Source organism: Dama dama, chromosome 17 (genome assembly GCF_033118175.1).
Source record: "Dama dama isolate Ldn47 chromosome 17, ASM3311817v1, whole genome shotgun sequence".
Lineage (NCBI taxonomy): Eukaryota > Metazoa > Chordata > Mammalia > Artiodactyla > Cervidae > Dama > Dama dama.
The window spans coordinates 21,068,140-21,096,014 of record NC_083697.1 but is presented as its reverse complement, the minus strand read 5'-3'; positions in this window follow the sequence as shown (position 1 = coordinate 21,096,014).

Sequence of the window (27,875 nt, the reverse complement as noted above, 5' to 3'; positions counted from 1 at the left end):
TAATTTCAAGTACAGGGCCAGCATTGAGGTTCCAGAAAAATCAGCTATGGATTTTTGGCAAATTGATCTTTTAAAGACTCATGGCCTACACTTTCACAGATACAAAATTTGGGAACTGATCTCATAGATCTCAGCCCAGTAGAAAAAAAATGTAGACTACACTTAGACTGATTCATATGACTCTATGATTCTAAGTATTTTCTATCAAAACCTGGAGGTTATCTTGTGAGTTGATAGGTTCCATCACTAGGAATTTTACCCAGAAATCATAAAAAACTTGCATTTGCTGGATGTTGAGACCAAACTGCCTTTAAGATCTTCTCCAGATCTGGTGCTGTGTCTGAGGGGTAGAGTTAAGCGGCATATTTGATCTCCCTTGTGCTTACAACAGGTGTCCCACTTGTGTTTGTAAAGTTATAAAAAGTCATTAGTGTTCTGCTTAACAAATGACTGTTATGTCATTTGATTGAAATTGGTGGTGGCAGTTGTAGGAAGAGAAGGTGTCAGTGAGGAACCAAGGATTTTCAGAGAAGGTGTCCCCGAGTAATATTTAGAACAGTGCCAAATCCATAAAAAGAGTTCAAATTTGATTAATATTATTATTATCAGTATTGGAAATAATTATATGTCTTATAATTTGATAACATATATCATAATTATTGAACATGATTTTTTTATTGTTAGACCTGAGTTCAAATTTTTACTTGTGTAAATAACTTCTCTGAGCTTAAGCTTACTCTTTTGTAAAATAAGAAATAATAATTTCAAGGTCAAATTGCTTGTAAGGGACTAAAATATACAGTGAATATAGTTACCAGCCCTACATCATATGCACCAGAGACAGACAGCTGTCTGATTTAAATATCCATAGTGTCAAGAAGTCTCTGGGAGGCAGCTATCAGCCAGGAGCTCTAGTTTAGAGATGCCTCACATTCACTGATGGGCTTCCCAGGTGGGGTTAGTGGTAAAGAACTCGCCTGCCAAAGCAGGAGACATAAGAAATGTGGGTTCGATCCCTGGGTTGGAAAGATTCCCTGGAAAAGGAAATGGCAACCCACTCCAGTATTCTTGCCTGGAGAATCCCATGGATAGAGGAGCCTGGTGGGCTACAGTCCATGGGACTGCAAAGAGTCGGACACGACTGAGTGACTTAGCACGCACAGTGAGATCTCGACACTAGATCTTACACCAGGACAAGAGCAGAAGTGGAAAGCGCTTCTAAGATTAGTGTCCTGCAGGCTCTCTGTCCCTTTCCCTGGCTAGGTGCAGGGCACAAAGAGATCCTAGCCTCAAGAATTATTGGAGCCTTTAGTTGTTAGGAGCCTGAAAACCTGGCTAATCATGAAAAAGCTACCTACTAACTAGGCATCTCTATACTGAACTGTGATGTGACAAAAAATAAATCCCTATTGTGTTATGCCCCTGAAATCTTGAACATTATTTGTTACAGCAGCTAAAATTATCCTTGTTAATATCCATCAATGACAGCAAGTGTTCAATACATTATAATATTCCTTTTAATCAGAATGTCTGATAGATTGTCTGGATAATATGAGGTTTACAATGAATGTGCATGCTAAGTCACTTCAGTTGTGTCTGACTCTTCATAACCCCATGGACTATAGCTTACCAGGCTCCTCTGTCCATGGGATTCTCCAGGCAAGAATATGGGAGGGGTTACCATTTCCTTCTCCAGGGGATCTTCCCGTCCCAGGGATTGAACCTATGTCTCTTATGTCTCCTGCATTGGCAGGTGGGTTCTTTACCACTACTGTTACCTGGAAAGCCCTTCTCATGAATAGTAGACATTATTCTTTTAGTTATCTCAGTGAAAGGATGATGTAGAGAAATAATAACATGTGAATTATGCCCCACATCTGTTCTAATGTCAAAGCTAATAATTCTAATATGTATTGTTTTTATCATTTATATATTAACTTTATTGAAATAACTAACAATAAAGTGGATTCATATCTTTACTTTCTATTTAGTATCTTCCAGATCTACTCTCCAGAGTGAAGACATAATAATTTCTCAATTGATCAAATGTCCCTTCTTTACTTCATATAATAATTATGGAAGTTCTCATTATATATAATACATATGTAGGGAAAACGAGAGTTTTGGCTTAAGTTTCACCTCACTTTTATGATCAAAACCACAAAAAAAAAAAAAAACCGCGTACAATGTATTTGTAAACTACACTTGTATGGGGGGCACTTTTTATAAACTGTATAAAACAGTCCTAGCCCGCAATATAGGCAGAACACAGAAATGAATTCAAAGGTGGCTTGTACAGTGGTGTGAATGAAGGAATGGCAGCAGAGCCTAGGAGAACATGGAGCATGCTGAGACCCTCAGGTGTCCTTCTCCAGGGAAGGAGAAAGGTTAACCTTAACCTTTCTATATATTTTCCCTTTTAATTAAGGGTCATATAAAAATACATTAACACATTAGTCACATGATCATAATATGACTGGGCCATTTTGATGCCCTGATCCTCTTTGGGAACTTTAATTTTTGTGAAACTTAAATATGGGAGACTGAGTAAAAATCAAGCAACTTGATCTGTTGAAGAATTAGTTGGCCATTTTATTTTGTTAGTTCATGATGCGTGTAGTCTAAAAACGAATCAATTCATATAACTCTGGTAACTAAGAAGCATGGTATAAAGATAATGACTCTACTCAGAAATACATTGTGAAATGGATGCTTTAAAGCCACATTAAAAATAACAATAATAGTATCTCTCTGAATCCATTTTCTCTTTTACCAGATACTTTATTTTTCAGCTACTATATTTGCCACAATATATTACACATTGCGGCAAATTTTCAATATTTAGAATTATTATCTGAGTTTGTTGATGAGCATCTTGTCTTCTGTTATATCCTTGGTTCAAAATTGTAATTTACCATCTCACTGAGAATTTATATTGACACTGCATATTTCTTTTCCACCTCACACAAAAACTTCTCTGCGAATATGAAATAAAAATAAACATGCACTTGTGCATAAAATTAAACGTATCCTAGAAACAATTTGTGATTTTTTACTGAAGAGCAGAAACTATGTTTTGGCCTTTTTTCAAAATACTCTTTACTATAAAACCTAGGTTTTTAAATGATTGGCTTTAGCCAATCAACTAAGGAAGTCCCCCTTCCTCCCCGCATTTGTTGGCACTGCTTAAATGAATAGTGAAATAAAGACATGCTTATTTACTTGCAATGTAATGAGTAACCATAGAATTGCTGAGCACTAATATTGCATCAGAGATGATAAAGAAATTGAGCAGATTCGTTATGACTCTCTTTAAGATTTAAAATTTTACCATGTTAGCCTGTGTAATAAGTCCATCTAAAAGTCAAAGCTTTCTTATATTGTCAGAGTGGAAGAAAGTTCCTCATATGAAATAGGTACGCATTTGTTGAGTGAATAAATCCATCAGTTAGGAAGCTTATCCATTCAGTAAGCATATCCCCAGAAAAACAAACAAAAAAAGAATGATGATAAAACAGACTTTTCCATGTAACTTTTATAAATCTTCACTAAAATCTTAACATGTAAATGATGGATACTTTTATTCCTTAATTTCTCTTTCATTTTTGCAGTCTGACATAGACGGCTTGGAATCATTCATACATTTTCAACGAATGAATCCACGGCATGGTTTTTCTTCATCAGTTCACAAAGCAAAGTATGAGAATGGCGTTTCATTCTTACTCCTGAGAAAAGCCAGAAAATTGACACAACTACAGGGTGCTGATCACACTTTGTTCTTATAAGAAGAGAAATGTGCTATTTGTTTTTACATCTTCGGAGTTGTCTTGGGAGCAAAACTGCCTCCAGCTACATATGGGCTTAGTTGCCCACGTCCATCTTATGGGTGTCACCTGCTAAGGTGAGGAGTCTGGAATAGCCCAGACACATTATGTATGGGTGGCCTTTTGTTTACAGCAGACAAAGCCCAAATCCTCAGGATTACTTGAAGATATCATATAACACACAAGATGGAGTTACTATTATTCTCTTCTAAGACATATAGTGTTTCCCCTGGGCAGAGGAAGGAACGCACAGCCAATCATATGAAGACAGAACCCATTAAAGATTTATGCAAGCCTGAATTACTTGGCTTTAAACTATTTTCTTTTCCCCCCTTTCTTTTTCGCCTTTTTTCTTTAATAAGAGAGACATTTCTTCCTGAACGGCAAAGCTGAAGTAGATAGTATCACTGGTAATCCCAGGCTTAAGCGCAGAGCTTCTAAATGGCTTGAATTAGGCTGGAAGATGGGGCTGTTTGATTTCCCTTCCTTTTTGTTTCTGTTTTCAAGGCTCTGTCACCAAATGTCCCACTAAACTATCATTTATGTGGACTTGGGGCCTCTGTGTGTAAGTTTCCTTTTAAGCATAGTCACTGAAACAGCTTTGAAGCTGTTGAACTGTGTAAATGTTATATTAACATTTTCTCTTGCAATTATAGACATTTACATGGTCTTGTTGAAATAGCGCTTTCAGAGGGAGAAAAAAAATACCAGAAGTGAAGGTACACAATGAAATGAAAAAGCAGCAGTGTGCTCTATTTATTTAGTTTCTGAAATAAATCATTTTGACTTTTAATTTACACTTCTCTAAGATGGTAGTTAAGAATAGACAAACAAAGGATACTGCGAGAAATAATTTCATTTTGTTCCTTTGTTACATTAGATCATTTAATTTCCACTTGGTTTGCATATGGAGATTTGGCCAATGCACCCCGTTCTTTACATTTGCTAACGAATAACAAGGACTTGGGAAGTTCATTCTAAAGACCTAAGACTCATGGGTGATGATTCAAAAATTATGAGACTACAAGTAGTTGTCCAGTTATAAGAAGAAAGGCAAATAGAGTAAATTAGACACTAATCCAGAGCATTCCCAACTATCCATGTCCCTATTTAACAGAAACCATAATGTGCTTTCAAATTGAAAAGTGATTTGAATCATCCCCAAACCACCACATGTGTGATCTCTTCACTGCACGCAGTCTGATGAACAGGTTAGGAAAGGAAAGATATAATCATTTAGACTCTAAGAAAATATTTTACTAGCCTAATTTTGGTCCTTTTCTGCATACAGAGCAATCATTTATGAATGCACAGGGTCAGTAAAATTCACAGCCAAATTATCTCCTTTCACATTGGTGTGACTAAATGTATTTTCTCTAAAGATCAGTAATTGTAATCTTCACACTGTACCACAGAATTCTTTGCTATTGCTAATCCTCTGTTCCATGATAGACTTGTTTTAGTATATATAAATATACATAAACTCCTTGTCTTTGCACCAAAGCAAAGAGCCTGTCCAGTGATGGAACCGTTGCTCAGCAACTGTGATCTCTCCACTGGTCTGACTGCTGCTCCCCCCAGCAGGGCAGATATGCAAGACGGACAGATGCATTGATCCTCAGCACTGTATTAGACTGTGTTATATGCATTTCAGAAGCTGGTAGCAATGATCTTGTCTAAGTCCCTGTCTACACATCATTGAACTTTCACAGTCAAGCTTGGAAAAGCACCTTGTTATATAGGACTTTCTATAATTTCGATATCTAATTGATTTTCAGTTTTAAAAATTATGTTCTGGAGAATCTACTTTGATTGGTGTCCATGTGATCTCATAACATAGATAAGATTATGTTAAAATACACACAAACATATTTTTCTATAGCGTTTTATTTCCACATTGTCCTACTTAAATAATCCAAGAGCCAGCTTCCACCCATTTAATATTCTTCTCAAGCAAGAATATTAATTGCAATTAAAAAAAACTGGTGTTCAGGCATTAAATGAAAAGGTTGAATCACAACTTTTTCTTGAATCACAACTTATGGCAAAAGATGTTACTGGAATCCAATTTACCCAACCATTACTGGATAGGACAGCTGAGAATAATTAAATGCATGTTTGTAAGAGTTAAAATTAGAATTATATGTTAAGATATTGACCATACAAAATGTTCTTTTTGATGTGCCTCTTCATCAAATTTTAGATTGAGTATATTTTAAATTTAAACTTATTGTATAAACTAGAATATAAATTCCATTAATTAATTATAATTTAATGTCTTACATCAATTTATATGATTACTGTTAAGATTTTAAAAAAGAAGAATCGATGATTGAGAGAACTTATTTTAATCTGATAAGTAACTTAGTTCAGTTCCAATCTTTTTCAAAATTTTTTTCTAGTTGATGGCTTAGTAGGAAAAGCACTGCTTTGTCCAACTAATTTATCTATCTGGAGCAACATTCAATTCTTTCTTTAAAATAATAAATCATGAAATTTGACCCTGAGACATTAGCAGGTACAAAATTATCTTATTCGTTTGCAAAAGTGGATCCAGAGTTGCAGATTACTTTTTTTTATAGATAATATGCTATTTAATATAAACATAGATATCTGTTAAAACCTGAAATCTGAAAAAGCAAACTCAAAGAACTAAAGGAAAGGTGGATAGTATAAAACCTTGAAACAGAATGGCATTTTATTGACAAAAAATTAATAAAGTGATAAAAATCAAAGTGAAAACATTTTCCAAGTTGATGATCCATTAATAATTTGAGAAAAGACCAAAATTTAAGGATCAATTTTGTTTGATCAATAAAACTAATTTCAGCAGGACATACCTATCTAAGCACACCAACCATCTGAAACATAGATAAGAAACAGACTATAAACAAAACCACCTGCTAAGAAGCCAAAAGAAATTCACAAATCAATGTATTTACAATTTTTATTTCATCTAGTTTTACTGAGATATAATTGACATTCAGCACTGTGTAAGTTTAAGATGTATAGCATAATGACTAGACATACATCATGAAATGATTATCAACATACATTTAGAAAATGTCTGTCATCTCTTATAAGCAGAAAATTGAAGAAAAAATATCTTTTGTGATGACAATTCTTATGACTTTCAATAATTTTCATATATAACAGAGCTGTGTTAATTATATTAATCATGTTGTATATTACATATCTAGTACTTGTGTATAACTAGTTTTATCATCTTCATCCAATCCTCCTTGCCCTATCTTCACCTATAGGAACCATATATGATTTCTTTTTCCTATGAATTTGTTGTTGTTTTTTTTAAGTATAACTGACCTACCACACTATGTTCATTTCTGGTTCACAACACAGTGATTTGATATCTCTATACATCAAAGGATGATCACCATGATTAATCACCATACAAAGCTATGATGTTATTATTGACCATTCCTCATACTATACATTTCATGCCCATGACTCATTTACATTGTATAAAAATATTTTTTGTATGTACCAGAATTTCTCCTTTCTCTTCAGAGTCCACTGACTTATTTTCTATTAAATTCTAATAAGCTTGGTAATATCAGTTGCAAGACTTAAAAAGGGTAAAGAGTTGTTGCATATTACCAGGAGCACTGAATGTCAACCAATTGTCTTGTTAGCAGAAGGCAAAAAAATTTTAAATAGGTAAATAGACAAGTTAGTTAAAGACAATACACAAATTGCCTAGACTGGATTCATTAACTATGGAGATGGTGAAAAGTAGTTGAATTGTGGATACATTTTGAAGGTTAGGTGCTTGGGATTTCTTGACAAATTGAGTCTGTGATGTGAGAGAAAAACAGAGTCAAAAATGACTTTCCCAGTTCTTCTTTGCTTACCCTTGAGTGAAGAGAGTTAAAATAACATAGGTTATATTTTGGAAATTAATCCTTTGTGGGTTGTTTCACTTGCTATTATTTTCTCCCATTCTGAGGGCTGTCTTTTCACCTTGCTTATAGTATCTTTTGCTGTGCAAAAGCTTTTAAGTTTAATCAGGTCCAGCTTATTTACTTTTGTATTTTATTTCCATTACTCTAGGAGGTGGGTCATAGAGGATCTTGCTTTGATTTACTTCATCGAGTGTCCTGCCTATGTTTTCCTCTAAGAGTTTTATAGTTTCTGGTCTTACAGTTAGGTCTTTAATCCAAAATATACAAGCAGCTCATACAACTCAATACCAGAAAAACAAACAACCCAATCAAAAAGTGGGAAAAAGACCTAAGCTGACATTTCTCCAAAGAAGACATACAGATGGCTAGCAAACACAAGAAAAGATGCTCAACATCACTTATTAATAGAGAAATGCAAATCAAAACTATAAAGAGATACCACCTCACAAAAGTCAGAATGGCCATCATCAAAAAGTCTACAAACAATAAATGGTGGAGAGGGTGTGGAGAAAAAGGGAATGCTCTTGCACTCTTCGTGGGAATGTAAATTGATACAGCCACTATGGAAGACGGTATGGAGATTCCTTAAAAAAAAAAAATAGGAATAAAACCACCATGTGACCCAGCAATCCCACTCCTAGGCATATACCCTGAGGAAACCAAAATTGAAAAAGACACATGTATCCCATTGTTCATTGTAGCACTATTTACAGTAGTTATAACATAGAGCAACCTAGATGTCCATCAACAGAGGAATGGATAAAGAAGTTGTGGTACACATACACAATGGAAAATTACTCAGACATAAAAGGGAACATATCTGAGTCAGTTCTAATGAGGTGGATGAACCTAGAGCTTATTATACAGAGTGAAGTAAGTCAGACGGAGAAAGATAAATATCATATACTGATGCATATAAATACATGAAATCTAGAAAAATGGTACTGAAGAATTTATTTGCAGGGCAGCAATGGAGAAACAGACATAGAGAACAGACTTACAGACATGGGGAGAGGGGAGGAGAGGATGAGATGTATGGAGAGAGTAACATGGAAACTTCCATTACCATATGTAAAAGATAGCCAACGGGAATTTGCTGTGTGTCTCAGGAAACTCAAACAGGGGCTCTGTGTCAACCTAGAGGGGTGGGATGGGGAGGGAGATGGGAAGGAGGTTCAAAAGGGAGGGGATGTATGTATACCTATGGCTTATTCATGGTGATGTTTGACAGAAAACAACAAAGTTCTGTAAAGCAATTACCCTTCAATTAAAAAATAACTTAATTTAAAAAACAACATAGGTTAGGAAAAAATGTGTGTCATCACCAAGGAGAGAGAGTAGATATCGTTCAATTTGTTAATGTGGTGTATTACATTGACTGATTTGCAGATATTAAAGAATCCTTGCATTCCTGGGATAAAGCACACTTGGTAATGAGGTATGCTTTTTTTTTTTTTAATATGTTCTTAGATTCTGTTTGCTAGAATTTTGTTAAGGATTTTTGCATCTGTGTTCATCAGTGATATTGGCCTGTAGTTTTCTTTTTTTGTGGCATCTTTGTCTGGTTTTGGAATTAGGGTGATGGTGGCCTCATAGAATGAGTTTGGAAGTTTACCTTCCTCTGCAATTTTCTGGAAGAGTTTGAGTAGGACAGGTGTTAGCTCTTTTCTAAATTTTTGGTAGAATTCAGCTGTGACGCCATCTGGTCCTGGGCTTTTGTTTGCTGGAAGATTTCTGATTACAGTTTCGATTTCCTTGCTGTGATGGGTCTGTTAAGATCTTCTATTTCTTCCTGGTTCAGTTTTGGAAAGTTATACTTTTCTAAGAATTTGTCTATTTCTTCCAAGTATCCACTTTATTGGCATAGAGCTGCTGGTAGTAGTCTCTTATGATCCTTTATATTTCAGTGTTGTCTGTTGTGATCTCTCCATTTTCATTTCTAGTTTTGTTAATTTGGTTCTTCTCCCTTTGTTTCTTAATGAGTCTTGCTAATGGTTTGTCAATTTTGTTTATTTTTTCAAAAAACCAGCTTAGAGAGTAGATAAAGAAGACAGGGAAGGTCAAGGAGTAAGTTCAAATATTCATGTGTTCTTTACAACCATGACTTTGGATCATTAAAAAAAAATTAAATGATATTTGCTACTAAATGTATATGTGATACACATGGATTCTTACTATATATGCACTTACATGAATGCAAATACCTTATTTTAGGAAAAAGAGAGATATAGAAAAAAAACTTTTGGGGATCCCCTGGTGGCTCAGACAATAAAGTGTATGCCTGCAATGCGGGAGACCCAGGTTCGATCCCTGGGTCAGGAGGATCACCTGGAGAAGGAAATGGTAACCCACTCCAGTACTCTTGCCTGGAAAATTCCATGGACAGCGGAGCCTTGTAGGCTACAGTCCATGGGGTTGCAAAGAGTCAGACACGACTTCACTTCACTTCACTTCAAACTTTAAATAATGTAGGCTATACTCTCTGATCTTAGTTTTCTGAATGTTGAGTTTTAAGCCAACTTTTTCACTTTCTTCTTTCACTGTCATCAAGAGGCTCTTTAGCTCTTCTTTGCTTTCTGCTATAAAGGTTGTGTCATCCACATATCTGAAGTTATTGATATTTCTCCCAGTAATCTTGATTTCAGCATGTGCCTCATTCAGCCCAGCATTTCTCATGATGTACCCTGCATATAAGTTAAATAAGAAGGGTGACAATATACAGCCTTGATGTACTCCCTTCCCTATTTGGAACCAGTCTATTGTTCGATGTCCAGTTTTAACCATAGCTTCTTGACCTGAATACAGATTTCTCATGAGGCAGATAAGGTGGTCAGGTATTCCCATCTCTTTAAGAATTTTCCACAGTTTGTTGTGATCCACACAGTCAACAGCTTTGGTGTAGTCAATAAAGCAGAAGTGGATGATTTTCTGGAACTCTCTTGCTTTTTTCAATGATCCAACAGATTTTGGCAATTTTATCTCTGGTTCCTCTACCTTTTCTAAATTCAGCTTGAATATCTGGAAGTTCATGGTTCATGTACTGTTGAAACCTGGCTTGGAGAATTTGGGGCGTTATTTTGCTAGTGTGTGAGACGAGTGCACTGGTGCGGTAATTTGAACGTTCTTTGGCATTGCATTTCTTTGGGATTGGAATGAAAACTGACCTCTCCCAGTAGATGGAGAAACAGTGGAAACAGTGAAAGACTTTACTTCTTTGGGCTCCAAAAACACTGCAGATGGTGACTGCAGCCATGAAATTAAAAGACGCTTGTTTCCTTTGAAGAAAAGCTATGACCAACCTAGACAGCATATTAAAAAGCAGAGACATGACTTTGCAAAAAAGGTCCATCTAGTCCAACCTGTGGTTTTTCCAGTAGTCATGTATGGATGTGAGACTTGGACTATAAAAAAAGCTGAGCACTGAAGAATTAATGCTTTTGAACTGTGGTGTTGGCGAAGACTCTTGACAGTTCCTTGGACTACAAGGATATCAAAGCAGTCAATCCTAAAGAAATCAGTCCTGAATATTCTTTGGAAGGACTTATGCTTAAGTTGAAGGTCCAATATTTTGGCCACCTGATGCAAAGAACTGACTCATTGGAAAAGAACCTGATGCTGGGAAAGATTGAAGGCTGGAGGAGAAGGGGATGACAGAGGATGAGATGGTTGAATGGCATCACCGACTCAGTGGACATGAGTTTGAGTAAGCTCTGAGAGTTGGTGATGGACAGGGAGGCCTGGCGTGCTGCAGTCCATGGGGTTGCAAAGTGTCAGACACGACTGAGGGACTGAACTGAACTGAACTGATACCACCTGATATTCTATTAAATGAGCTAATAACCAAAAGCTAGGTGGAAAAGATAAATCTGCATCCCTTCCATCAGCTCACATGTCCTCTCTTGTGTCTCTTGCAGTGTCAGTTTCTCATGATGTGCATTTTGTGGGTTTTTTTTTTATAACATCAACCTTAAACATAAGGTGTTTTGCACTTTTAAAAATTTATTTATTTTAATTGGAGGCTAATTGCTTTACAATATTGTAGTGGTTTTGCCATACATTGCCATACTGACATGAATCAGTACATGTGTTCCCCATCCTGATCCCCCTCCCACATTCCTCCCCATCCCATCCCTCTGGGTCATCCCAGTGCACCAGCTCTGAGCACTTGTCTCATGCATCCAACCTGGACTGGTGATCTGTTTCACATATGATAATATACATGTTTCAATGCTATTCTCTCAGATCATCCCACCCTCACTTTCTCTCACAGAGCCTAAAACACTGTTCTATACATCTGTGTCTCTATAACACAAACCTTAAATATACCTAGAAGCCACTCGAAACTTATGGCTTGACATTGAAAAGAGATAGTAATCCACTTTCCAATAGAAATATATATTTAGCCATGTACCCTGTATTGTTTTCAACTTAATGGACTCTTAAGAATAAGTTTGAAAATCTTAGTTTTTGCCTTATAACGCTTTACTTTACAAACAAGTCCAATATAAAATGAGACCCTATGGTACATATTTTTAAAAGCAAGGACATATATTAACATTTTAAATAAAATTATATAACAGTAGGTTCCAACTTTCCAAGTTTTGTTGCTACAATGAGAAAAACTTCAGCTATTCTGATTTCAAATGAGCCAATTCCTGAATTTCAAATTACTTAGTTTTACCTACATGCTCATCATTATGATGAAAATGTATCAGTTCTCCAACCTTTGGAATATGAGTCATGAGTATGTAGGATACTGATATCACAATTCTATTTTTCTTTATACAGTATTATGGCTTTATTCCTATAGTTTTATTTTCTAATTTCTCCTGTGGCTGCAAATTTGTGGATGTGTTTTCTGCCACTTCTCTTCCTCCCTCTCTTTTAATCTATTTATATTTTCAATGGTCATCTTTCTCTTTAGTCCGATATTATGTTATTGCAAGTTTCCTGTTGCATTCTGAAAACAGACAATTATATATCAATAAAAAATACAATCATTACTGTATTGTGATAGTCTGAATGATGTCACATCAAGCTTGGTAATGGCAACTTCCTCTGTAAAACTTTTGAAGGATAAAATTCAATCTAACTCAATCAAAATAAAATTTATTGAGAGCAGATTATGGCAAGAAAATTACTGGCTTTCACAAAAATATACACACAAAATTTTGAAAAAGACATCTACCTTGTCCTCTTAAGGTTCAAGACCAAAGTCAGAATTGTACAGACAGGACTGTGTTATAAGGTAAACAAAGCTCAAACCTGAAAACACTAAGATTTGAATAAAATGAAAGCATTAATCTGTGAATAGGTATGTGGTATGCTAGGATAAAAAATGCCAGATTCAGAAAATATTTCTTTTCCAAAAGACTCACATAGAAAAAAAATATGCAGACTATTTTTAAATAACTAAAATACTTTTCCTTATTGCTTTTCGAACATTGAGATCCATGGTAGGGAGGGTAATTCTGTTCTTACAAATGAGAAAAAGTAGTGACCATTTGGGTACTCCTGAAGAGCAGCAAAATTTAAACAGCTCTCAAATACTTCCCTTGAACTAGAAACAAGGTTGTGGATTGTGTGACCAGGCTAGGTGGTTCTCAGTTAGTACCTATGAGAATGCCAGGGTTTGAGAAAGGAGGGGTGGAGTCCCATATACCAAGGTCACAGCTGCAAGGCTTTGTACCAAGACCATAGACGTGGAGCCCAAAACCAGAGTCATCGCTGGAACCGACTGAGCCCCACTGTAACTGTTGCCAAAAGCCCCCCTGATCCTTACCAGCCAGCTTCCTGATCCCAAATTAGGTAAAAATACTCATCCTGGTATGTACCCGAGAGCAGCCTAACCAATCACCTAATGCCTCCCTTCCAGCAGGAATTTTCTTTGTCTTGAGACTAAAAATTGGTGTGTTGTCCTATGAAACACGTGAAAAGTGTGGCTTTCCTTTGAGCCAGCTCGCTATTTTAACAGCGTCTCCCACTCTAATTCTCCCTTCAGAAGTCGACTCTGTTCTGTCAGGAGGTCAGCCTGCTTTGCTTGCAGCACTCACATTATCTTTGCTCTCTCCTCTTAATAAACTCACTTAAATGAAATGCTCTGGGTCTGGAAATTCTTTCCAACCTGTGCTTGGACTGCCATAACAGAGGGAATGTTCCCAAAAGGGAACTTTTTCAGGTATTTCTACCAAACAGTCCTCTTAACCTCAGCTACCACTTCCTCATCTTTGCTCCAAACACTTTCCACTACTATTGCTCCCCAGTTATGCAATATCTCTGTGAGTGTCATATACTTATTTCTTTGCACAGAATGTTCTTTCTACCTTCCTCCACATTAGATATCTACTGTGCTTGGGTCTTTGGATCTTTTTACTTTTGGATTTCTTTGTTGTTGTTTTTTATTTTTTTCCTGTCCAGCATCTGTTCCTCTCTGAAAACAAACTTCAATTTGCCTTTGGGAAGCAATGCCTCCTTCTCTTCTTCCATGGAGCTCACGTGCATTTAGTCCAGGTCCTCACATACGCACCACCCAATGTTAAGGGTGATCATGTGCTCTGGGCTTTACATCCCTTTCGTCTGGTGAGTGGGTAAGGAATAGATGTTCATTTGGTTTAAACCAACAAGCAGCAAGCTCAGACTTCTGCTAGGTGATTGAAAAGAAAACATTGTCTTACCTCTGGCGGTGGTGATCAGCTAGGATGGAAGGCTCCATCTTGCTCCATAAGAGGTGCCTGAAAAATTAAGTCCACAAAAAAAAAAGAAAACTAAGAGAAAGAAAACACGGGTATGGACAAGGACAGATTCTTGATTAATTACTTGGTTGAAAATGAGTTTAACCCTTGGATTTGTCATTTGTGTGAACCAACACAGTGCCCCTTTTTACTTAACCAGGGTTTGTTTCAAGTTTCTGCCACTTGTAACCAGTTCAGTAGACTGTTCTAACATTAAATCCCCTCACAAGTAAAGGCTCTACAAACTAAAGTCTTCTCTGGCTCATTTCTCATTTAAGAGATTGTTGGGAATTCCCTGGCAGTCCAGGGGTTAGGACTCTGTGCATGCTCTCACTGCCTAGGGCGCAGGTCTAATCCCTGTTTGGGAAACTAAGGTTCCGCAGGCTGTGCCAACGCTGTGCTATACTTAGTTGCTCAGTTGTGTCTGACTCTTCTGCAGCCCCCAGGCTCCCCTGTCCATGGAATTCTCCAGGCAAGAATACTGGAGTGGGTTGCCATTTCCTCCTCGAGGGTATGTTCCCAACCCAGAGATCAAACCCAAGTCTATTGTATCTCCTGCATTGGCAGGCAGGTTCCTACCACTAGCACCACCTGAGAAGCCCTCTGCAAGCTGTGTGGCACAGCCAAGAAAAAAAAAAACAGTTTAGAGACTGCCCTCAGAGATCCCTGAGGCGCTAATCCTTTCAGTCATTACACTGTACATCATCACTCAGGTAATTATATGTCTTCCCAGCTATGCTGTAAAGATTCATCAGGGTGGGGAAGTAGTTTTATTTGAGTTTCCTTTAGCCTGTGTGTTCAGTCACTTAGTCATGTCAGACTCTTTGTGACCCCATGGACTGCAGTCTACCAGTCTCCTCCAGGCAAGAATACTGGGGTGGGTTGCCATTTCCTCCTCCAGGGATCCTCCTGACCCAAGGATTGAACCCATGTCTCTTATGTCTTCTGCACTGGCAGGCAGATTCTTTCCCACTCACGCTACCTGGAAAGCCTTATCCTAGATATATATTAAAGAATCAATAAACATTGGATGATTAAATTAATAAAATGAAGAGATCATGGAAAGCAGCGTCAAAAAGTATGAGGTCTCTGCCAAGAAATCCAAGTTGGGACCTTGAAAAGCATATGAAATTGCTGTGGCATTTTAATAAGTTGATGGGATGTGTACTGTATTAGCTGAGAGAGGTTGCCTAAGCTCGTAGAATTCATCAGGAACAGTTTCATGGAGGTTGTTGAATAAGAAACTAAAGTTGGTCACCTATAAGATCAAGATTTAGATAATATAAAGAAATAGTATACTTTTTTTTTTTTTAAAGACTGCAACCATAAATGTTGTGGAACCAAATAAGTCAGCCTCCTTGTTGTGCAGCAAAGCCTATCTTCTGACATCAGGTTGGGGTGAAGGAAAACTTGGGATCTATTGCAAGACCAAGCAAAGAGAATGGGCAGCTCATGCTCAAAAGACCAAAACTCCTGGATGACTTCTAGGGAAAAGTAGAAGGGAGAGGATCACAGCGGGTGTGATCAGTTCTTAAACAATTCTCTGATTGGTGATGGTGAGGTAACACGGTGATGTCTTGGAATCTCAGTCATCAACCTTCTAGGTCCCACCTATCTGGGATCTGTGTGCTGGTGGTCAGCATGCAGTCAACTTCTTCCACCTGGTGATTTTAGCATCTGCAAAACAACTGAAGGATGTGACTCAGGATAATATCTCCAGCCCTTGAGGAGGAACTAAAAGTGCTTGACCTTGCTTTATGGTTAAACTATTATTATCTTGCTTGAGCGCTTACTTTGTTTCTACATTTTCTCAATTCTCTGGTTAAATCTGCTCTTTGGAACTTGGGGAAGGCTAGTGTTGCAGGAAGGAGGATACTTTCTAGGGCTCAAGAATGGGCTCTTCCCTAACACTTGGAAATGAACTGTCTGAGGAGACACACATGTTGACAAAGCAAGGGGCTTTATTGGGAAGGGGTGCCTGGTGGGAGAGCAGCAGGTAAAGGAACTCAGGAGACGCTCTACCACATGGCGTGCAGCCTCAGGTTTTATGGTAACACAGTTACTTTCTGAGTTGTCTCTGGCCAATCATTCTGACCCAGGTTCCTATCTGCTCATGAGTGCGTTGCTCAGCCAAAGTGGAGTCCAGCATGAAGGATTCTGGGAGGTTGGTAGGATATGTGGACGGATGTCTCCTCTTTCCTTTTGACCTTTCTTGAATTATTTTGGCTGGGGGTAGCTTGTTAGTTCCACGTTCCTTGAGAGGACCTCCTTTTGCAAGATAACTTCTGTAAATGGCTATTATCTTTCCTGGTCAGGCAGCCAGTTTCAGTCAATATTTCCCTTAACACTCTGATCATATTAATACATTAATAAGATGTGGAAACTGAATTCAAACATACTCAATCTGATTACAGAATCTGAATTTGTTACTATAATATATAAACTACATGCCTTCTTACTCTTTATACCTGCAGCTGTGGTTGTGTTCTCTTTTCCTTTCTTAAAGTCACTTATTTATAGTCTTATTCTTCATGTCTTGATAAATCTTACTGGATGCTTGTCAACATTAGTAGGTTTTTGTTTTGTTTTTTAATTTTTTTATTAGTTGGAGGCTAATTACTTCACAACATTTCAGTGGGTTTTGTCATACATTGATATGAATCAGCCATAGATTTACACGTATTCCCCATCCCGAACCCCCCTCCCACCTCCCTCTCCACCCGATTCCTCTGGGTCTTCCCAGTGCACCAGGCCCGAGCACTTGTCTCATGCATCCCACCTGGGCTGGCGATCTGTTTCACCATAGATAGTATACATGCTGTACTTTTGAAACATCCCACCCTCACCTTCTCCCACAGAGTTCAAAAGTCTGTTCTGTATTTCTGTGTCTCTTTTTCTATTTTGCATATAGGGTTATCGTTACCATCTTTCTAAATTCCATATATATGCATTAGTATGCTGTAATGTTCTTTATCTTTCTGGCTTACTTCACTCTGTATAATGGGCTCCAGTTTCATCCATCTCATTAGGACTGATTCAAATGAATTCTTTTTAATGGCTGAGTAATATTCCATGGTGTATATGTACCACAGCTTCCTTATCCATTCATCTGCTGATGGGCATCTAGGTTGTTTCCATGTCCTGGCTATTATAAACAGTGCTGCGATGAACATTGGGGTGCATGTGTCTCTTTCAGATCTGGTTTCCTCAGTGTGTATGCCCAGAAGTGGGATTGCTGGGTCATATGGCAGTTCTATTTCCAGTTTTTTAAGAAATCTCCACACTGTTTTCCATAGCGGCTGTACTAGTTTGCATTCCCACCAACAGTGGAAGAGGGTTCCCTTTTCTCCACACCCTCTCCAGCATTTATTGCTTGTAGACTTTTGGATAGCAGCCATCCTGACTGGCGTGTAATGGTACCTCATTGTGGTTTTGATTTGCATTTCTCTAATAATGAGTGATATTGAGCATCTTTTCATGTGTTTGTTAGCCATCTGTATGTCTTCTTTGGAGAAATGTCTGTTTAGTTCTTGGCCCATTTTTTGATTGGGTCATTTATTTTTCTGGAATTGAGCATCAGGAGTTGCTTGTATATTTTTGAGATTAATCCTTTGTCTGTTTCTTCATTTGCTATTATTTTCTCCCAATCTGAGGGCTGTCTTTTCACCTTACTTATAGTTTCCTTTGTAGTGCAAAAGCTTTTAAGTTTCATTAGGTCCCATTTGTTTAGTTTTGCTTTTATTTCCAATATTCTAGGAGGTGGGTTATAGAGGATCTTGCTGTGATTTATGTCACAGAGGGTTTTGCCTATGTTCTCCTCTAGGAGTTTTATAGTTTCTGGTCTTACATTTAGATCTTTAATCCATTTTGAGTTTATTTTTGTGTATGGTGTTAGAAAGTGTTCTAGTTTCATTCTTTTACAAGTGGTTGACCAGTTTTCCCAGCACCACTTGTTAAAGAGGTTGTCTTTTTTCCATTGTATATCCTTGCCTCCTTTGTCAAAGATAAGGTGTCCATAGGTTCGTGGATTTATCTCTGGGCTTTCTATTCTGTTCCATTGATCTATATTTCTGTCTTTGTGCCAGTACCATACTGTCTTGATGACTTAAACACATGGAGGCTAAATAACACGCTTCTGAATAACCAACAAATCATAGAAGAAATCAAAATATGTATAGAAACGAATGAAAATGAAAACACAACAACCCAAAACCTATGGGACACTGTAAAAGCAGTGCTAAGGGGAAGGTTCATAGCATTACAGGCTTACATCAAGAAACAAGAAAAAAGCCAAATAAATAACCTAACTCTACACCTAAAGCAATTAGAGAAGGAAGAAATGAAGAACCCCAGGGTTAGCAGAAGGAAAGAAATCTTAAAAATTAAGGCAGAAATAAATGCAATAGAAACTAAAGAGACCATAGCAAAAATCAACAAAGCTAAAAGCTGGTTTTTTGAAAAAATAAACAAAATTGACAAGCCATTAGCAAGACTCATTAAGAAACAAAGAGAGAAGAACCAAATTAGCAAAATTAGAAATGAAAATGGAGAGATCACAACAGACAACACTGAAATACAAAGGATCATAAGAGACTACTACCAGCAGCTCTATGCCAATAAAATGGACAACTTGGATGAAATGGACAAATTCTTAGAAAAGTATAACTTTCCAAAACTGAACCAGGAAGAAATAGAAGATCTTAACAGACCCATCACAGGCAAGGAAATCGAAACTGTAATCAAAAATCTTCCAGCAAACAAAAGCCCAGGACCAGATGGCTTCACAGCTGAATTCTACCAAAAATTTAGAGAAGAGCTAACACCTATCTTACTCAAACTCTTCCAGAAAATTGCAGAAGAAGGTAAACTTCCAAACATTAGTAGTTTTGTCAAGCATCTACATTTCCCTTTTTGTTATCCTTTCCATCATATATTGTTGTTGTTCTTGTTCGGTTGTAAGTCATGTCCGAATCTTTGCAACCCCATGGTCTACACTATACCAGGCCTCCCTGTCCTTCGCTATCTCCCAGAGTTTGCTCAAATTCATGTCTACTGAGTCAGTGATGCCATCCAATCATCTCATCTTCTGCCACCCCCTTCTCCTTTTGCCTTCAAACTTTCCCAGCATTAGGGTCTTTCACAATGAGTCGGCTCTTCACATCAGGTGTCCAACGTATTGGAGCTTCAGCTACAACATCAGTCCTTCCAATGAATATTCAGAGTTGATTTCCTTTAGGATTGGTTGGTTTGATCTCTTTGCAGTCCAAGGAACTCTCAAGAGTCTTCTTGAGCACCACAGTTTGAAAGCATCAACTGTATATTAGTTTTCATTTTTTTTCTTTACTAATTTGTTTCATCTTTATAATTTCTTTCTCAATTTTTTTGGATGAGGTGGTTCTGTTGTTTTTCTGTTCTCAAGTTTTTAAGATAGTTCCTTAAAGTTAAGATGGGACACTAAGGCTTTCTCTCTTTCATGATATATATGTCTTTTCTAAATACTTCATCTGTGTGCCATAAGTTTTAAAATGTAGAGCATTTGTTACTATTCCACTGTAAAAATGTTTTATTTCCAATATGAGTATTCTTTCATCTATTTTGTTGTTATTCAGTTGCTAAGTCATGTCCGACTCTTTGTGACCCCATGAACTGCAGCCTGTCAGGCTTCCCTGTCCTTCACTACCTCCCTGAGTCTGCACAATCTGATGTCCACTGAGCCAGTGATGCCATCCACCCATTTCATCTCTCACCCCCTTCTCTTGTGCTCAATCTTTCAAATGATTTTAAAACATGTTTCTAAGTTTTTAAATATGGCTTGTTTCTACTTGGCTTTGTTTATGTTTTTTGTTGTTATTGTTGTTTAATTTTAACTTAATTGCTTTCTGTTTAAAGAATAAGATTGCCATGTTGTTGAGTCTTCCTTAACAGCCTATGATGTGTTTAAAATTTAGTCAGTTCAGTCAGTCAGTTCAGTTCAGTCGCTCAGTTGTGCCTGACTCTTTGCAACCCCATGGACTACAGCACACCAGACTTCTCTATCCATCACCAACTCCCAGAGCTTATCAAACTCGTATCCATAGAGTCAGTAATGAAATCCAACCATCTCATCCTCTGTCATCCCCTTCTCCTCCTGCCTTCAATCTTTCCCAGCATCTGGGTCTTTTCCAATGAGTCATTCTTCACATCAGGTGACCAAAGTATTGGAGTTTCAGCTCAGCAACAGTCCTTCCAATGAATATTAAGGACTGATTTCCTTTAGAATCAACTGGTTTGATCTCCTTGCAGTCCAAGGGACTCTCAAGAGTCTTTCTCCAACACCATAATTCAAAAGCATCAATTCTTCAGCACTCAGCTTTCTTTATAGTCCAACTTTCAACATCCATACATGACTACTGGAAAAACCATAAGTTGGGCTAGATGGACATTTGTTGGCAAATTAATGTCTCTGCTTTTTAATATGCTGTCTAGGTTGATCACAGCTTTTTTTCCCAAGGAGCAAGCATCTTTTAATTTCATGGCTACAGTCACTATTTGCAGTGAATTTGGAGCCCCAAAAAAAGTCTGCCTTTGTTTCCATTGTTTCCCCATCTATTTGCATGAAGTGATGGGACCAGATGCCATGATCTTAGTTTTCTGAATATTGAGTTTTAAGCCAACTTTTTGACTCTCCTCTTTCACTGTCATCAAGAGGCTCTTTAGTTCTTCTTCACTTTCGGCCATAAGGGTGGTGTCATCTGCATATCTGAGGTTATTGATATTTCTCCCAGCAATCTTGATTCCAGCTCATGCTTCATCCAACCCAACGTTTCTCATGATGTACTCTGCATATAAGTTAAATAAGCAAGGTGACAATATACAGCCTTGACATACTCTTTTCCTGATTTAGAACCAGTCTGTTGTTCCATGTCCAGTTCTGACTGTTGCTTCTTGACCTGCATACAGATTTCTCAGGAGGTAGGTGCAGCAGCATCTTTTAGGAATTGAAATTGCTCAACTGGAATTCCATCACCTCCACTAGCTTTGTTCATAGTGATGCTTTCTAAGGCCCACTTGACTTCACATTCCAGGATGTCTGTCTCTAGGTGAGTGATCATACCAACATGATTATCTGGGTCATGAAGATCTTTTTTGTACAGTTCTTCTGTGTATTCTTGCCACCTCTTCTTAATATCTTCTGCTTCTGTTAGGTCCATACCATTTCTGTCCTTTATTGTGCCCATCTTTGAATGAAATGGTCCCTTGGTATCTCTAATTTTCTTGAAGAGCTCTTTAGTCTTTCCCATTCTAGTATTTTCCCCTATTTCTTTGCATTGATCACTGAGGAAGGCTTTCTTATCTCTCCTTGCTCTTCTTTGGAACTCTGCATTCAGATGGGAATATCTTTCCCTTTCTCCTTTGTCTTTCGTTTCCTTTCTTTTCTCAGCTATTTGTAAGGCCTCCTCAGACAACCATTTTGCCCTGCATTTTTTTTTCCCTTAGGGATAGTTTTGATCACTGCCTCCTGTACAATGTCACTAACCTCCATCCATAGTTCTTCAGACACTCTATCAGATCTAATCCCATGAATCTATTTGTCACTTCCACTGTATAATCATAAGGAATTTGATTTAGGTCATACCTGAATGGTCTAGTGGTTTTCCCTACTTTCTTCAATTTAAGTTTAAATTTGGCAATAAGGAGTTCATGATCTGAGGCACAGTCAGCTCCCAGTCTTGTTTTTGCTGACTGTATAGAGCTGCTCCATCTTTGGCTGCAAAGAATATAATCAATCTCATTTAAGTATTGACCATGTGGTGATGTCCATGTGTAGTCTTTTCTTGTGGTGTTGGAAGAGGGTGTTTGCTATGACCAGTGTGTTTGAACATAATATATGCTTTGCAGTTATTGAATGAAAATTTCTATGTGACTTAAAGTTAAGTGTGTTAATTAAAGCTTATATAGCATTTTTAATTTATTTAACACTTGTGTCCTCATCGTGTCCTACTCTGTGACCCCATGGACTGTAGCACACCAGGCTGCTCTGTCCATGTGATTTCCCAGACAAGAATACTGGAGTGGGTTGCCACTTCCCAACCCAATGATCAAGCCCGTGTCTCTTGTGTCTCTTGTATTGGCAGGCAGATTCTTTACCACTGCCCCACCTGGGAAGTTCTTCTATAGTGTTACTGGTATTTTTGTCTGATAGATCTGTTTTTGTTTTTTTGTGTTTTTTTAAGGTTCAGCAGGAGATATCTCAAATATACCTCCCACGGCTTACCTTGTACATTTCAATAAACGTAAACAACTATTTACATCTGGCATTTTTACTTTGCCTTTCCTCAACTGAGATGTTACTTTTCCTACGACTGAGTTTCTCAATTCTACTCGTTCAAATCTATACTTAGGTGTTATCTCCAACTTAAGGCTTTTTCTAACCCTTGTAGATAGAAAAAAAATTCCTTCCCATAACACTTTATATGTCATCTCATTTTGCATAGTTATTTAGAGATGTTTTTCCCCACTTGTAAGACTGCAAAGTGTTAAGGATAGGGGCTATGTTTAATGAATTTCCCTATCATCTGAAGGGCAAACAGTAAGTTCTTAAGAAATACTCATTGTTGAAATCAGAAGAGAAATGGATGGATACATAAATGGTTTAACTTAATATGACAAAACCCCCAAATCCAATAGAGATGCTAAGGAAACACTAATACCATGGTTTGCTCCTCTACATGATTCTTTTAGATTCTTTGAAACCATAACTCCAAATTCAGTATTTTGCAAAAACCTATGACTTTCAATTCAGAGCTATTGACTGAAGCTTCACCAACAATTGAGTTTTCCAGTTAGTAGACCCTCTATTTTTTTTCACAGTGAAGTGCACTCTTCCCAGCTGTTATTCCTGATTCTGCCATCATTTCTGCCAAAAACAACATCTTTCACCAGGCCCCTGCTCCTCAGCTGTGCCACTCCAAAACAATGTTTGCTCCTCATTAAAAATCTGCAAAGCCAACTGAGAGTCAATCCACCACAAAAGTAGCCCAAACCAAACTGCAGAGGAGAGGCAATCAAATCCAACCTCTGTTACTCACACCACTAAGGGGCTGTGCTGCTGTGGTCAGGAGACCACATTCTGCTGCTGTTACTAGGTCATTGCGAAGTAAATAAGCCACAATTAATGGGTTGCAGCTTATGAAGAACATTGCAACTGAAGAGGCACTTGTACCACCTAACCCTTGTAAATTGGACCCATGGTTCTGGTCTATCTCCAAGGAATAAGATAGGTTTTATAACCAGATGGGGCTCTGAACAAAGAAATTGGCCATGGATACTGGGTTGCTGGCCCTCACGGTAGTCTGCTGTGACACTGAAAGATCCAGAAGGAGAAGTTAAAGCAATCCAGATCATTTGAGAAGTGTGGATGATTTGATATATTTAGAGCCCCAGACAAACATGTGAATTTTGTGATTCTGCATCTCTTTCACCCATATTCTAGAGATCTGGCTAAATCTGATGCTTTTTCATGCTCAGGGCTCTGAACCACCAGCTATTAAAAAAAAAAAAGTATTAGCAAAGTCAAAATGCATTTTAAAACACCTCTGCTTTTAGGATACATTTCCTTAACAATATACATTTCTTTAATCATATGATTCACCCTATGATTTTTGGCAATGCTCAGAAATTATCAGTCCCTTCACGGTTTGAATTCTACAGAAATTCCAAAATACCTCATTTATTCCTCTGCTAGACACAACCAATCTGACCTTCTCTACTAAAAACACAAGAGAATAAGTCAGAGATTTCCCTTATTACAAAATACTTCAATCATGAGAAATTTGCAAAGATCTTATGTGTAGTTAAATAGCAAAGACATAAGAAATTGAATTGTAACATTATGAGATTAGACATTGCATTGAAGAAAAAAAAAAAAAAAACACTGAATGAAACCAAGCAAGTAAGAAATCTTTTGTTGTAACAGTCATCTAAACTTTTAAATTATATTTTAGAGTAGAAAAGTAACTGGGGAACATTCACTAAAATCTAGTACATGGACAATGTTCTCAAAGACAATTAAGAACCACCCAAAGGATGCTCAGACTGCTAAGTATCAAGATCATTTTATGCAGCTGATCAAATGACTCTGAATATGCCAGATTGACTGGTAGTGTGAGAATAGAAATGGGAGATAGGGAAACACTGTACATGTCAGGTCAGTCTGGATCATTAGCCCTCAGAATATGCCCAGAACTGCTAAGCTGTCATTTTAGAACAACATCTTTCCATTCACAACCTCCTATAAAAAGATTGGCAAGAAAGGACAACTTTCCAGAGTAAAAAGTAAAGATAAAAGTAGATTTCAAATGAATATGTATACAGAGATAAACACAGGAGAGAACAGAGAGGAAGCATTAAAAAAACAGATATAACTCAAAAATAATATATTCTAGACTAGGTTGCAGGTAATGTTTGATGAGTGCATTTCCTACAAGAGAGTAACTACTTCTTCCAGGGCATATAGAGTATAAAAGGTTTGAACATGCACACAAACATGCATGTTAAAACCAGTGGGTGTTTAAAAGCCTGATTTAAGAGATTGAAAACAGAGGTAAGGTGGCTAAAAGAATTTTATCCATTTGTATAAGTAACATATTTATAATTGTAAAAACATATCTGCAGATGGTAATTTCTGAAGTAATTTACAAATGCTATTGGCATATTTCTATGTTTATATGACTACTTCATTGTTAAATAATATTTAATATATATGTAATAAATAATATATAAGTAAAATTTGTATTTTCCCTTCATAATACAGCTATACTCGTATAAAATTATAACTTATCTTCATGAGATTTGTCTTTGACCTGTGACTGTTGCAATATATATTTATATATAAATGCATACACAGATATTTATATAATATATACAAACAGAATTATTTAAATTACTTTCTTGTATGATACTGTGAATTATAATATTAGGGAAACTAATTTTAATTGAATTACTTATACCTATAATATGTGTATGTTTATATAAAGGTACATTTAAAATAAGTTCAAGTAATATATTAATCACATAGAATAAGTTATATAATAAATTATAAAACCCATCATTACCATTCATCTACTATGCTAACAAAACAGAACAATCCAAATATTCCTTAATGACAATGCTAACTTGGTTAAGAACAACCTTCCCAAAATAAATGAGTAACTATATTAGCAAGATTTGGAAACTACATTTCAATGCTTTCTTCTACCCACAAAGAGATTATTAACAATTCTTTATTGCAGAAGATAAACCAAACATTTATTAATGTGAGGAATTAATATTTTTGCTTTATTATTTTGTAACAAGCAAAAATAAAATAAACATTTAAGACCATTGTCTCTATTTTATCTTTATTTTATTGTTACCTTTATTATCATTTCACTGTTAATAGATATAATTGCAAATTCAATTGAGATAAAATTCCTAGTTAATTAAAAAGACCTTGAGAATTTGTTAAACCAATGAGGAAAAAAAGGAGAAAGGATGGAAGTCGCTGCCCTTCTCAAATGAAAATGAATTATGTAAACATAGATTACACAGTGTGGGGGAAATATACAAAAGATATCTCTGACTTTTCTCAGCTCCCTGGGTCTGCATCTCTTCCATCATCAGCTGTGTGCACAGAGCACCTTACAAATCATAATATGATAACAGACTCAATGTCAGTTATGATTCATAATTGCATGTTTTACTTTAGTTTGATACCCCTTCTCAGTCCTATGTGTGTGTATTTATATTGGCATATGCATTGCAAATATACATTACTTGTATATATATTATATGTGAGAGAAAGCTAGTTAGTTGTATCACTCACCAAACTAATATTAATGAACATTGGGGGAAATGTGTGTGTGTGTGTGTGTTCGCATGTGTGTGCCATTTGGGAGGATAGCACATAGGAGAGCAAAGCTTCTGATTTAATCTCTGTGGTGAAAGACTTCTTTTTAAGTTAATAAACTTGAGATTTTAGAACATTTTAGATTTACAGAAAAATTGAGCAGGTAGAACCCCTTGTGCAGAGCAGAGGGGGTTTATGGGAAAGGCTTTTGTTGGATAATTCTTTGCATGGAAAAATCACACCTAGCACCTTAGTCTGATGCTAGGTGTCATGAATAACAGAAATAAGAATTTTTGACAGCTGTTGTAATCCCATATTTCTACACACACACATACATACATGTGTGTTTGCTTACTTAAGGAAGAAAGAAGTGAACATGAGTTTGAACCAGGTCCACCATCTGCAAGTCACTAGTGAGGAGCAGAATGTTTTCATCGGTCATTATGGGTCAGATCTCAATGATTAAAAACCCCAGAGCTTCTCAAGGGTATAATTTCCTGGTTCTCCACCTGCACACTTCCCCATGGACCTCATCACCCTTGACTCTAACCAAATTCTGGAAAAGCTAGTTAATTCTAATTGAGAAGCAGAGTTTAACTCTACATGCAAAAGGAAATTAGTTATCTTGATAATCAGGTAAAATTAGCACAGGATTTTGTCAAAAATACCAGAAGAAAATGTTTCCTTGACTTTGACTTATATCATCTATTACTAACTGGATGCAAAAATAATTTTGTAATATGGTTTTTAAAAAAGAAATATTTTCTTGAGGTTTCACATCAGATATCATCATTGGACCAACAGCCACATTTTGATGGCCAGAGAAGCTCAATTCCTCTTTTGAATGCTTTGGGGTCAATAAAACCCCAAATGATTTGGGCCAATCACATATCCACTAGTTATTTAAACCCTTGAGCATTTCAAAGGGAATTTAATCTATATGATCCGATTCATTTACACTTTACTCATCAAAGCAGTGTCAGAGTTACTCGATATTATAAAAGACTTTATATAAAAATGCTTTAATATATATTTTTCAAAAAGAGAATGTCATTTCAAAATTAAGCTATTTCCCTCTATTTCTAAATTTTAATAATTAGTTCGAAGCCAGAAATATTTCTAGTTTTAAAGACACTGAATTTTCATAGAAGCATTCTCTCTTTCCCAGTAACAGTCAGATCACAGAGCTTTCTCTCTTGGTGTCTGCGATTCCAAGATGCCTCCATAATTACAAACAGTGCACTGTAGTTGTTCTGAGACAAAACAGCCCTCTATGCTTAAGGAACTGATAAAACAATGAGTTGAAATGATCTTCCTAGACTTAGTATTTTCCCTTCAATGAACAGTGCTAACATTAGAAACAAATGGGATAGAATGTGGTGATGCCAAAATTTCAAAAACAAATATGGATAAAGAGCTAAAACTCTTGCTCAAAACCAATCTGGAAAGAAATATCAGGAGTTGATTTCTATGTAAGATACTAGCATAGGGCTATCTTTTGTTGTTGTCACCTTATTATACAGACTATTGT